Source organism: Stegostoma tigrinum, chromosome 4 (genome assembly GCF_030684315.1).
Source record: "Stegostoma tigrinum isolate sSteTig4 chromosome 4, sSteTig4.hap1, whole genome shotgun sequence".
NCBI classification, from domain to species: domain Eukaryota; kingdom Metazoa; phylum Chordata; class Chondrichthyes; order Orectolobiformes; family Stegostomatidae; genus Stegostoma; species Stegostoma tigrinum.
This window is the reverse complement of record NC_081357.1, coordinates 111,366,119-111,378,539: the sequence shown is the minus strand read 5'-3', so window position 1 is coordinate 111,378,539 and position 12,421 is coordinate 111,366,119. Positions and strand designations below refer to the sequence as shown.

General features: G+C 47.2%; 1 protein-coding gene across 4 annotated transcripts in view; it reads right to left on the bottom strand.

The window, feature by feature from the left end:
- colec11 (collectin sub-family member 11) overlaps positions 1 to 12,421 on the bottom strand; it is a 34,045-nt gene that overhangs the window by 19,051 nt on the left and 2,573 nt on the right. The gene's annotated exons all lie outside the window — the stretch shown is intronic.

Below are 12,421 nucleotides of genomic sequence, written 5' to 3'. Positions count from 1 at the left end.
CATTAGAAATTAAAACATTAATGATTAAGCATTAGATTTTAATTACAATCACTGAGTTACACGGGACAGATAGGAATTATACTTAATGCAATAACTAATATTCTTTCATATAAGCTGATGTAGAAACTAGTCAATCAGATCCATACACTTAAGAAACAATAACCATTGTACACCTGCAGTCTTCTCATTGTACCAGTTTATAATATTGCACACAGACTACCCTCCAATTAGTGTAGTGTTGGCAACATGGCAACTGAATTGCTGCCCAACACACTCAAAAATGTTATCCAAACTACCTTTCAAACCCAAGATAACAAAGTGTGTTGCTGGATGAACACAGCAAGCCAAGCAGCATCTCAGGAGCACAAAAGCTGACGTTTCAGGCCTAGACCCTTCATCAGAGAGGGGGATGGGGAGAGGGTTCTGGAATAAATAGGGAGAGAGGGGGAGGTAGACCGAAGATGGATAGAGGAGAAGATAGGTGGAGAGGAGAGTATAGGTGGGGAGGTGGGGAGGGGATAGGTCAGTCCAGGGAGGACAGACAGGTCAAGGAGGTGGGATGAGGTTGGTAGGTGGAAAATGTAGGTGCGGCTTGAGGCGGGAGGAGGGGATGGGTGAGAGGAAGAACAGGTTAGGGAGGCGGGGACGAGCTGGGCTGGTTTTGTGATGCAGTGCAGGGAGGGGACGAGCTGAGGTGGTCTTGGGATGTTTCTTTGAATTAAACTGAAATTAATAATAACAATACAGGATTGGTATTATAGACAACCAAATGGTGAGAAAGATGCAGAGAATAGGACTTGTAGGCAATTCAAATCAGTTTGCAACAGTGATATGTTTCGAATATTGTTCAAAAGTTGATTGGCATAACAATAACCTTGCTGAAAATTGACAGCAGTTCATAGGATATAATCAAATAATCACGCTCTTAGTGCATTAAGAGAAATTCAAGAAACAGGCATGCTGCTAGACAATGCTAAGAGATTAATAATAAACAGTTTGCAAACCATGAGCTAATTAGAGACAGTGTGAATTTGTAAGAGGTAGTTCAGCTTTCTGTAATCTAAAATATAGGAAGAAATTGTATCTAGAATGTATCAAGAACCTTGATATATCTAGAAGTAGTCAATAAGTGCTAAATAAGAGACTTATTTCAAAGAAGGAGGAAATTAAAGGTAATTTTGACATGAAACTTGATTTTACAGGGGGAGAAATCAGCACACTGCTCAGTCCTCCCACTAGAAGGAAAGTCAGCCAGCAGCAAACACTCCTGAAAGATGTCAGCCTACAGCCATAATACAGGGGAACCAATGCACGAGCATCACTCAATGGGAATCATCGAGGTCTGACTGCCAATCTGATCAATCAGCTCTAGCAATTCCCATGCCATAACTGAGTCATAGGCAATGCTAGACTTTTTGTGAAAGGTTTAATATTGGAGGTTGCACGAAGCAGGTATCTTCAACAAATCTAAATATACTCCATTTGATCACTTCAGCTAAGGTGTTAATTTAGAGTGGAGGTACAGATAGTATTGGGTTGAGGAAAAGAGGAGTATAGCTTGAGCCCCTAATGGACAGGTGTCTTAACATTGTCTTCTGATGGTCTTAGTGATTGTGTTTAATAACTAATGTAAACTCTACCTACAGTTAACATTCAATAAACTACACCTTGTTAACACTAGTGCTGCTTCTCATTAAGTCTCACTAGTGATCCATCATCTAAAACAGTTTACCAAATAGGCCTTTAGATGCAGTACAGTAAGGAGAATTAGTGGCAGCACACTATACTAATCATGAGACGGTTGTAGTTCCCTGAATAACGGAGAATGCATGCTGTCCCACACAGAAGTGAAGACAGAGGCAGGCAAGCTATTCCTTTTTGGATGGGTGAGGGGTTGGGGAGTGTTAATCGAGCAGTTTAGGAGGAAGGGAGAATTGCAAGGAGAGTGAGTGGACTGGGTTTGGAGAGCAGCCAAACAGGAATGAGAAGGGTAGGAATATAAAGGAGGATGCTGACCCACACAGGATACCAAATAATGTTCCTCAATTCTTGCTTTTTTTAAACTTGAGCTAGACAAACATTCTGGCTCTTTGCTAACCTCCTGCCCACATAATCCACACTATGGTGTGAGTAGCATAATATCCCAGTCATTTGGATTGGTAACAAGTTACAAGTATGAGCATCATCATTTTGCTTTTTATTAAAATAGGGAGAGTTGCCAATCTTGATACCTATCCACATGGCACACAATCGGACACGGGTCAGGGGTAGACAGAAAGATGGCAAGCTGGGCACACCTCATATTTTATATTTCCACTCCCTAAACCAGCAAAATCACACACAGCTGAGGCCATAAAATCTAGGCTATAAATAAATGTATACCTAAAAATGAAATTTCTCAAACTGATATGTTCCAAGAAGTAGTGTTAAGGTCCTTTACTTCTCCATCAAAGTAAACAGTTTGAGCACAGCGATAAAAAGATACATTTTGCATTTTTGAAACTGCTCAAGAACAATGACAAATGGTGAGGAAGAAAACAGAGGATGAATGCAAGTTATGTCAATGGACATATTGCTGCAAGTATAGTTTAATATGAAAGTGCATTTTTGGGTCTAGGTCTCAAATACCACACTTCAAATCAAAACTAACGCCTTAGCCGAAGTGATCAAATGGAGTATTTTTGGTTTGTTGAAGATATAATTTTAGGTAGAAATATATACCATAGGAAGGACACAAGGAGCCTGCAAGGAGATATAAATGTCATTTAAATGGGAAAGAGCTGGTAGGTGGAGGATAATGTAAGGAAATTATTCAATTTGTTGGGAAAAATAGGGAAAATGTTTTTTGTTATGTATGAGAATCAGTCGAATGTTTATGTTGCAAGTCATTTAGGCATTTTTGTATAAAAGATAAAGTTGAGCATACAATTTCAGCTCACAACTAGGAAGATAAATTGTATAAAACTGAAAGAGCTGCAGACACTGTGAATCCGGAGCGAAAACAAATCTGCTGAAGAGCTCAGCAGGTCTGGCAGCATCTGTGAAGACAAAAAACCAAAGTTAACATTTCGGTTCCGGTGACCCTTCCTCAGTAAATTGTATGTTGGCCTTTATAACTAGGGAATTGGAATACAAGTACAAGAAAGACTTGCTGCAAATTAAACATTACACATGGTTGGGTCACCATTGCACACGTGGGGTACAGTGAGAGCTCTTGAGATTGATTCCTGAAATATGGGGATAATGATTCATAGGAAAGAATCCATATTCTGTTGAGTTTAGCAAAATATTTTGTGATCTCATTATGGTTGTGAGAGGACTTGACAAAGTAGGTGTTGAGAGCCTGATTTCCCCAACTCTAAACTTGAGTTCAGAATACAGACCCTGAGGAAATCAATGGATGTAGTGAGGGGACAGCAAAGTGGAAATGAGGTCAAAGATCTGCTGAGAATTTAGTGAATGGTGGAGCAGGGCAGAGGAAGCATGTGGTTTGCTACTGATTCTGCTTCAAATTCAAATAAAAAATCTGGAACTAAGAATCTAATGATGACCATGAACCCTTTGCCAATTGTTGGAAAAACCCATCTGGTTCATTAATGTCCTTTAGGTGAGGAAACTGCCATCCTTACTTGGTCTGGCCTACACGTGACTCCAGACCCACACAAATGTAGTTGACTCTGAACTGCCTGCTGGGCAATTAGGAATGGGCAATAAAGCCTCCTGGCCAACAATGCCCTCGTCCCTTGAATAAATAAAGGATTTGTCTGTTCAGCAGCATGTAAAACCATCTCACAAGACTGTATAAAGTATAGATTACTCTCCAGGCATTCTTGCAAATTTTTTTTATTTATTCTCAGAATTATAGCAACACTGGGTAGCCAGAATTTATTACCCATCCCTAATTGCCCAGGGGCAGTTAAGAGTCAATGACATTGTTGTGGCCCTGGAGCCACATGTAGGACAGACCAGGTAAGGATGGAAGTTTCCTTCCCTAAAGGTCATTAGTGAACCAAATGGATTTTTCTGACACAAGACAATAAAATGTGAGGCTGGATGAACACAGCAGGCCAAACAGCATCTCAGGAGCACAAAAGCTGACGTTTCGGGCCTAGACCCTTCATCAGAGAGGGGGATGGGGAGAGGGAACTGGAATAAATAGGGAGAGAGGGGGAGGCGGACCGAAGATGGAGAGAAAAGAAGATAGGTGGAGAGAGTATAGGTGGGGAGGTAGGGAGGGGATAGGTCAGTCCAGGGAAGACGGACAGGTCAAGGAGGTGGGTTGAGGTTAGTAGGTAGCTGGGGGTGCGGCTTGGGGTTGGAGGAAGGGATGGGTGAGAGGAAGAGCCGGTTAGGGAGGCAGAGACAGGTTGGACTGGTTTTGGGATGCAGTGGGTGGGAGGGAAGAGCTGGGCTGGTTGTGTGGTGCAGTGGGGGGAGGGGACGAACTAGGCTGGTTTAGGGATGCAGTAGGGGAAGGGGAGATTTTGAAACTGGTGAAGACCACATTGATACCATATGGCTGCAGGGTTCCCAGGCAGAATATGAGTTGCTGTTCCTGCAACCTTCGGGTGGCATCATTGTGGCAGTGCAGGAGGCCCATGATGGACATGTCATCTAGAGAATGGGAGGGGGAGTGGAAATGGTTTGCGACTGGGAGGTGCAGTTGATTGTTGCGAACTGAGCGGAGGTGTTCTGCAAAGCAGTCCCCAAGCCTCCGCTTGGTTTCCCCAATGTAGAGGAAGCCGCACCGGGTACAGTGGATGCAGTATACCACATTGGCAGATGTGCAGGTGAAACTCTGCTTAATGTGGAATGTCATCTTGGGGCCTGGGATAGGGGTGAGGGAGGAGGTGTGGGGGCAAGTGTAGCATTTCCTGCGGTTGCAGGGGAAGGTGCCAGGTGTGGTGGGGTTGGAGGGCAGTGTGGAGCGAACAAGGGAGTCACGGAGAGAGTGGTCTCTCCGGAAAGCAGACAGGGGTGGGGATGGAAAAATGTCTTGGGTGGTGGGGTCGGATTGTAAATGGCGGAAGTGTCGGAGGATGATGCGTTGTATCCGGAGGTTGGTAGGGTGGTGTGTGAGAACGAGGGGGATCCTCTTAGGGCGGTTGTGGTGGGGGCGGGGTGTGAGGGATGTGTTGCGGGAAATACGGGAGACGCGGTCAAGGGTGTTCTCGATCACTGTGGGGGGAAAGTTGCGGTCCTTAAAGAACTTGGACATCTGGGATGTGCGGGAGTGGAATGTCTTATCGTGGGAGCAGATGCGGCGGAGGCGGAGGAATTGGGAATAGGGGATGGAATTTTTGCAGGAGGGTGGGTGGGAGGAGATGTATTCTAGGTAGCTGTGGGAGTCGTTGGGCTTGAAATGGACATCAGTTACAAGCTGGTTGCCTCAGATGGAGACTGAGAGGTCCAGGAAGGTGAGGGATGTGCTGGAGATGGCCCAGGTGAACTGAAGGTTTGGGTGGAAGGTGTTGGTGAAGTGGATGAACTGTTCGAGCTCCTCTGGGGAGCAAGAGGCGGCGCCGATACAGTCATCAATGTACCGGAGGAAGAGGTGGGGTTTGGGGCCTGTGTAGGTGCGGAAGAGGGACTGTTCCACGTAACCCACAAAGAGGCAGGCATAGCTGGGGCCCATGCAGGTGCCCATGGCACCCCCCTTAGTCTGTAGGAAGTGGGAGGAGTCAAAAGAGAAGTTGTTGAGTGTGAGGACGAGTTCAGCTAGGCGGATGAGAGTGTCGGTGGAGGGGGACTGGTCGGGCCTGCGGGACAGGAAGAAGCGGAGGGCCTTGAGGCCATCTCCATGCGGAATGCAGGTGTACAGGGACTGGACGTCCATGGTGAATATGAGGTGTTGGGGGCCAGGGAATTGGAAGTCCTGGAGGAGGTGGAGGGCGTGGGTGGTGTCACGGACGTAGGTGGGGAGTTCCTGGACCAAAGGGGAGAAAATGGAGTCCAGATAGGTGGAGATGAGTTTGGTGAGGCAGGAGCAGGCTGAGACGATGGGTCGACCAGGGCAGGCAGGTTTGTGGATTTTGGGAAGGAGATAGAAACGGGCTGTGCGGGGTTGGGGAACAATGAGGTTGGAGGCTGTGGGTGGGAGGTCCCCTGAGGTGATGAGGTCGTGAATGGTGTTGGAGATGATGGTTTGGTGCTCGGGTGTGGGGTCATGATCGAGGAGGTGGTAGGAGGTGGTGTCGGAGAGTTGGCGTCTGGCCTCGACGATGTAGAGGTCATACTACCACTGCGCCACCCTTGTCTGCGGGTTTGATGGTGGGCATGCCTACTTCTTCAACCGGGAACCTTACCCTCCTTCCACTGACCCCTTCACCCACTTCCAACACAAGTCCTCCTCCTGGACACCATCCCCAGGCCTCCTACCCTCCCTCAACCTCTTCATCTCCAACTGCCGTCGAGACATTAACCGCCTCAACCTCTCCACCCCTCTCACCCACTCCAACCTCTCCCCTGCAGAACGGGCAGCCCTCCGCTCCCTCCGCTCCAACCCCAACCTCACCATCAAACCCGCAGGCAAGGGTGGCGCAGTGGTAGTATGGCGCACTGACCTCTACATCGCCGAGGCCAGACGCCAACTCTCCGACACCACCTCCTACCGCCTCCTCGATCATGACCCCACACCCGAACACCAAACCATCATCTCCAACACCATTCACGACCTTATCACCTCAGAGGACCTCCCACCCACAGCCTCCAACCTCATTGTTCCCCAACCCCGCACAGCCCGTTTCTATCTCCTTCCCAAAATCCACAAACCTGCCTGCCCTGGTCGACCCATCGTCTCAGCCTGCTCCTGCCCCACCAAACTCATCTCCACCTATCTGGACTCCATTTTCTCCCCTTTGGTCCAGGAACTCCCCACCTACGTCCGTGACAACACCCACGCCCTCCACCTCCTCCAGGACTTCCAATTCCCTGGCCCCCAACACCTCATATTCACCATGGACGTCCAGTCCCTGTACACCTGCATTCCGCATGGAGATGGCCTCAAGGCCCTCCGCTTCTTCCTGTCCCGCAGGCCCGACCAGTCCCCCTCCACCGACACTCTCATCCGCCTAGCTGAACTCGTCCTCACACTCAACAACTTCTCTTTTGACTCCTCCCACTTCCTACAGACTAAGGGGGTGGCCATGGGCACCCGCATGGGCCCCAGCTATGCCTGCCTCTTTGTAGGTTACGTGGAACAGCCCCTCTTCCGCACCTACACAGGCCCCAAACCCCACCTCTTCCTCCGGTACATTGATGACTGTATCGGCGCCGCCTCTTGCTCCCCAGAGGAGCTCGAACAGTTCATCCACTTCACCAACACCTTCCACCCCAACCTTCAGTTCACCTGGGCCATCTCCAGCACATCCCTCACCTTCCTGGACCTCTCAGTCTCCATCTGAGGCAACCAGCTTGTAACTGATGTCCATTTCAAGCCCACCGACTCCCACAACTACCTAGAATACACCTCCTCCCACCCACCCTCCTGCAAAAATTCCATCCCCTATTCCCAATTCCTCCGCCTCCGCCGCATCTGCTCCCACGATATGACATTCCACTCCCGCACATCCCAGATGTCCAAGTTCTTTAAGGACCGCAACTTTCCCCCCACAGTGATCGAGAACGCCCTTGACCGCGTCTCCCGTATTTCCCGCGACACATCCCTCACACCCCGCCCCCACCACAACCGCCCTAAGAGGATCCCCCTCGTCCTCACACACCACCCTACCAACCTCCGGATACAACGCATCATCCTCCGACACTTTCGCCATTTACAATCCGACCCCACCACCCAAGACATTTTTCCATCCCCTCCCCTGTCTGCTTTCCGGAGAGTCCACTCTCTCCGTGACTCCCTTGTTCGCTCCACACTGCCCTCCAACCCCACCACACCTGGCACCTTCCCCTGCAACTGCAGGAAATGCTACACTTGTCCCCACACCTCCTCCCTCACCCCTATCCCAGGCCCCAAGATGACATTCCACATTAAGCAGAGGTTCACCTGCACATCTGCCAATGTGGTATACTGCATCCACTGTACCCGGTGCGGCTTCCTCTACTTTGGGGAAACCAAGCGGAGGCTTGGGGACCGATTTGCAGAACACCTCCACTCAGTTCGCAACAAACAACTGCACCTCCCAGTCGCAAACCATTTCCACTCCCCCTCCCATTCTCTAGATGACATGTCCATCATGGGCCTCCTGCACTGCCACAATGATGCCACCCGAAGGTTGCAGGAACAGCAACTCATATTCCGCCTGGGAACCCTGCAGCCATATGGTATCGATGTGGACTTCACCAGTTTCAAAATCTCCCCTTCCCCTACTGCATCCCTAAACCAGCCTAGTTCGTCCCCTCCCCCCACTGCACCACACAACCAGCCCAGCTCTTCCCCCCCCACACACTGCATCCCAAAACCAGTCCAACCTGTCTCTGCCTCCCTAACCGGCTCTTCCTCTCACCCATCCCTTCCTCCCACCCCAAGCCGCACCCCCAGCTACCTACTAACCTCATCCCACCTCCTTGACCTGTCCGTCTTCCCTGGACTGACCTATCCCCTCCCTACCTCCCCACCTATACTCTCTCCACCTATCTTCTTTACTCTCCATCTTCGGTCCGCCTCCCCCTCTCTCCCTATTTATTCCAGTTCCCTCTCCCCATCCCCCTCTCTGATGAAGGGTCTAGGCCCGAAACGTCAGCTTTTGTGCTCCTGAGATGCTGCTTGGCCTGCTGTGTTCATCCAGCCTCTCATTTTATTGTCTTGGAATTCTCCAGCATCTGCAGTTCCCATTATCTCTGGATTTTTCTGACAATTGGTTACAGCTTCCTGGCCACCGTTAGACTCTTAATTCCAGGTATTTCCTTTTCTTCTATTGAATACAAATTCCAGCAACTCCTGTGGTGCAATTTGAACCCAGATCTCCTGAACATCATCTGGCTCTCTGGATTAACAGCCCAGCAATAATATCTCGAGGCTGTCACCTCCCGAATGATTTTTCTCTTTCAGCCGAAACAACCACGAGTCAGATTACTTGACCATTCATTTTATTGCTGTTTGAGGGTCATAGAAACATAGAAGCTATGAGCAGGAGGAGGCCATTTGGCCCTTTGACCCTGCTCTGCCATTCTTCATGATCATGGCTGATTGTCCAACTCAATAGCCTAATCCTACTTTCTTCCCATTGGCCCCACGTGCTATATCTAGTCATGTCTTAAATACATACAATGTTTTGGCATCAACTACTTCCTGTGGTAATAAATTCCAAAGGCTCACCACTCTTTGGATGAAAATATGTCTCTGATCTCCACCCTAAATCGTCTCCCCTGTGACCTCTGCTTCTGGACACACCCACTATCGCGAACATCCTCCCTGCATCTACCCTGTCCAGCCCTGTCAAAATTTTCTAGGACTCCATGAGGTCCCTCCTCACTCATTTGAACTCTCTCGAAAACAATCCTAACCAAGCCAATTTCTCCTCATATATCAGACCTACCATCCCCATAATCAGCCTGGTAAACCTTCACTGTACTCCCTTGAGAGCAAGAGCATCCTTCCTCAGAAAAGGAGGCCAAAACTGCACACAATATTCCAGGTGTGGTTTCACCAAGGGCCTGTATAACTGCAAACACACATCCCTGCTCCTGTACTCGAAACCTCTCGCAATGAAGACCAACATACCATTTGCCTTCTTTACCGCCCACTGCAACTGCATGCTTATCTTCAGCGACTGGTGCGCAAGGACACCCAGGTCCCCCTTCACATTCCCCTCTCCCAACTTACAGCCATTCAGGGAGTAATCTGCCTTCTTGATTTTGCTTCTGAAGTGAATTACCCCACATTTATCCAAATTATACTGCGTCTGCCAATGATTTGCCCCCTCACCCAACCTGTCGAGATCATGTTGAAGGATCTCTGCACCCTCGTCATAGCTCATCCTCCCACCCAACTTGGTATCATCTGCAAACTTTGAGATGTTACATTTTCTTCCCTTATCCAAAACATTAATGTATATTATGAATAGCTGGGGTCCCGGCACCCATCGCTATGGCACCCCATTAGTTACTGCCTGCCAACTGGAAAATGATCCATGAAAAGTGTCCTTGTGCACAAACTGATTGTCACTTTTCCCTGTGTCGCAGTTCAATACTGCCAAAGCTAATCATTGTCGATGAAGATTTGAGATTTCCTGAGTGTGTGGAAGAGGCAATGTAACTGCAATTTCTTTCTTTAGAGTGGAAGAAATATAATAAAATATTCTGAGAGCAGTATAAGGCAAAAACAAGTTTTGACCCAATTCAAAACTACTCAAGATGTGATCTTGTGTTTGATTAACCTTTCAGGAAGTGTGCATTGATTGAATATTTTCAAAGTATTATTGGTAAACATACTTCGACTTACTTTTCTACTTAGTAAACAGGCAGCCCTTCAATATGCATAAATATCCTGCTCCAATTCGCATTACTTTACATTTAATTGTGTTAAAATTCAATCGTGCGCCATTGCAAATGTTTTCGAATGCTCCATTTGACTACTTCTCTGAAGTATTAGGAGCGGTGAATTTTATTGCCTGAGAGTGTGGAGGCAGCAGATTGAACTGAGGCATTAAAATGGAAACTAGACTGGCACCTGAAAAGGAAAAAATGTGCAAGGATTTTGGGAGAAGATAGGGGAATGTCACTCAATGAATTGTTCGTTTGGAGACCTGGTGCAGACTTGATAGATCAAAGGGCCTTCTTCTGAGCTGTTGTGATTCTTTGATCAAAGATCACCCTTGAAAATGATGACTAGGCCAAAGGGACCTCATGGAGTCCTGGAAAATTCTGACAGGGCTGGACAGGGTAGATGCAGGGAGGATGTTCCCGATAGTGGGTGTGTCCAGAAGCAGAGATCACAGGGGAGACGATTTAGGAGTGCGCAGAGGAGAAAATAAGGAAGTACTCACATTTTCATTTTGTTCTTCATATTGCACTGGCTGTGTCATCTCTGGGATAATAAAATCATTCACAAATTTTACACTACAACTCCCAGATCCCAGCATTACCTGGAGATAGAGTATTAGAGTAGACTGCCAACAATCAACTTGCTGAAGATGGAAAATTAGAAAAAAAGTGGATGATAAAAAACAGAAACACTGAAGTGACGTTTTCACTATGTGCGCCACAACAACAGATGAAATATGTACCTGCTGCCAGGTACTCATTTCCTTTATGAGATTAGCGGCACAGTGGATAGCGCTGCTGCTTCGCAGCACCAAGGACATGGGTGCAATACCACCTTCTGCTGACTGCCTGTGTGGAGTTTGCACATTCTCCCCATGTCTGTGTGGGTTTCTTCCAGGTGCTACAGTTTCCTCCCACAGTCCAAAGCTGTGCAGGCTAGATGGATTGGCCATGCTAAATTGCTCATAGTGTTCACAGATGTGTAGATTAGGTAGATTACAGGGGAACGGGCCTTGGTGGGATTCTCCAAGGGTCGGTGTGGACTTGTTGAGCTGAAGGGCCTGTTTTCATGCTGTAGGGATTCTATGATGCCATGAAAAACATCAGTATTTTGTGACTTTTGAACTGGCAGTACTCGTAGCATCAGAGTCCATAAACTTACAATAGAGCAAACCCCACTGACAAATTAATGTCATCTTTGAAACATTAAATGTGAATAATGACTCCTTAGAATGCTATATCAGCCATATATCAGTTGTGTTTGTTAAATTAAACTCAGCATGGTCCTCTAAATCTCAGAATACTACCACTCTTTGATCATTCATGTACAGGCACATTGCGGCAGGCAGATACCATCATATATCACAAACATGAACATATATAGCAGGGCTATGGAAGTTGAACAAGTGTGTGAAAGAATGGGTCACTGAGCCATACAAGTAATACCAGCCAAAATTGATCTCAAGGGATCAGCTTCTTGTTCTAATTACAGAAATACAACTGGCGTGTTTCATCACAATAATGGATTCACAGACGTTAGATCGTTCTGCATGAATGACTGGAAATAAACATTTTAAATTCATCTAAAAAAATCCCTCACCTAAACTTGATTTTTAACACTGCATTCAGCCATGAATGTGACACTAAACATCCACAATAATAGCAACAGACCATTTTTCATCCACTTTATTTTGTCCAATAATTATCTAAAGTTACTGCCTTACATTGGGGATTCATTCCAACAAAACTCCATGATTTTGTCCATAGCCCTTTGTCATTAATGTACCTGACAATGAGCATCAACTGTGAGGGCTACCACAGACGTACTCGATCCTGTCTTCAAGCTCCATCCACATATTATTAGTGGTTCTCGCTGGATAGTGATCAGGAATGGGCTGCAGCAGCTTTATCACATCCACTGTTGCCCTTGCTAAGATCAACTAACTCAGCACAGATAAGGAACTTAGCTGTATCTGTTTTA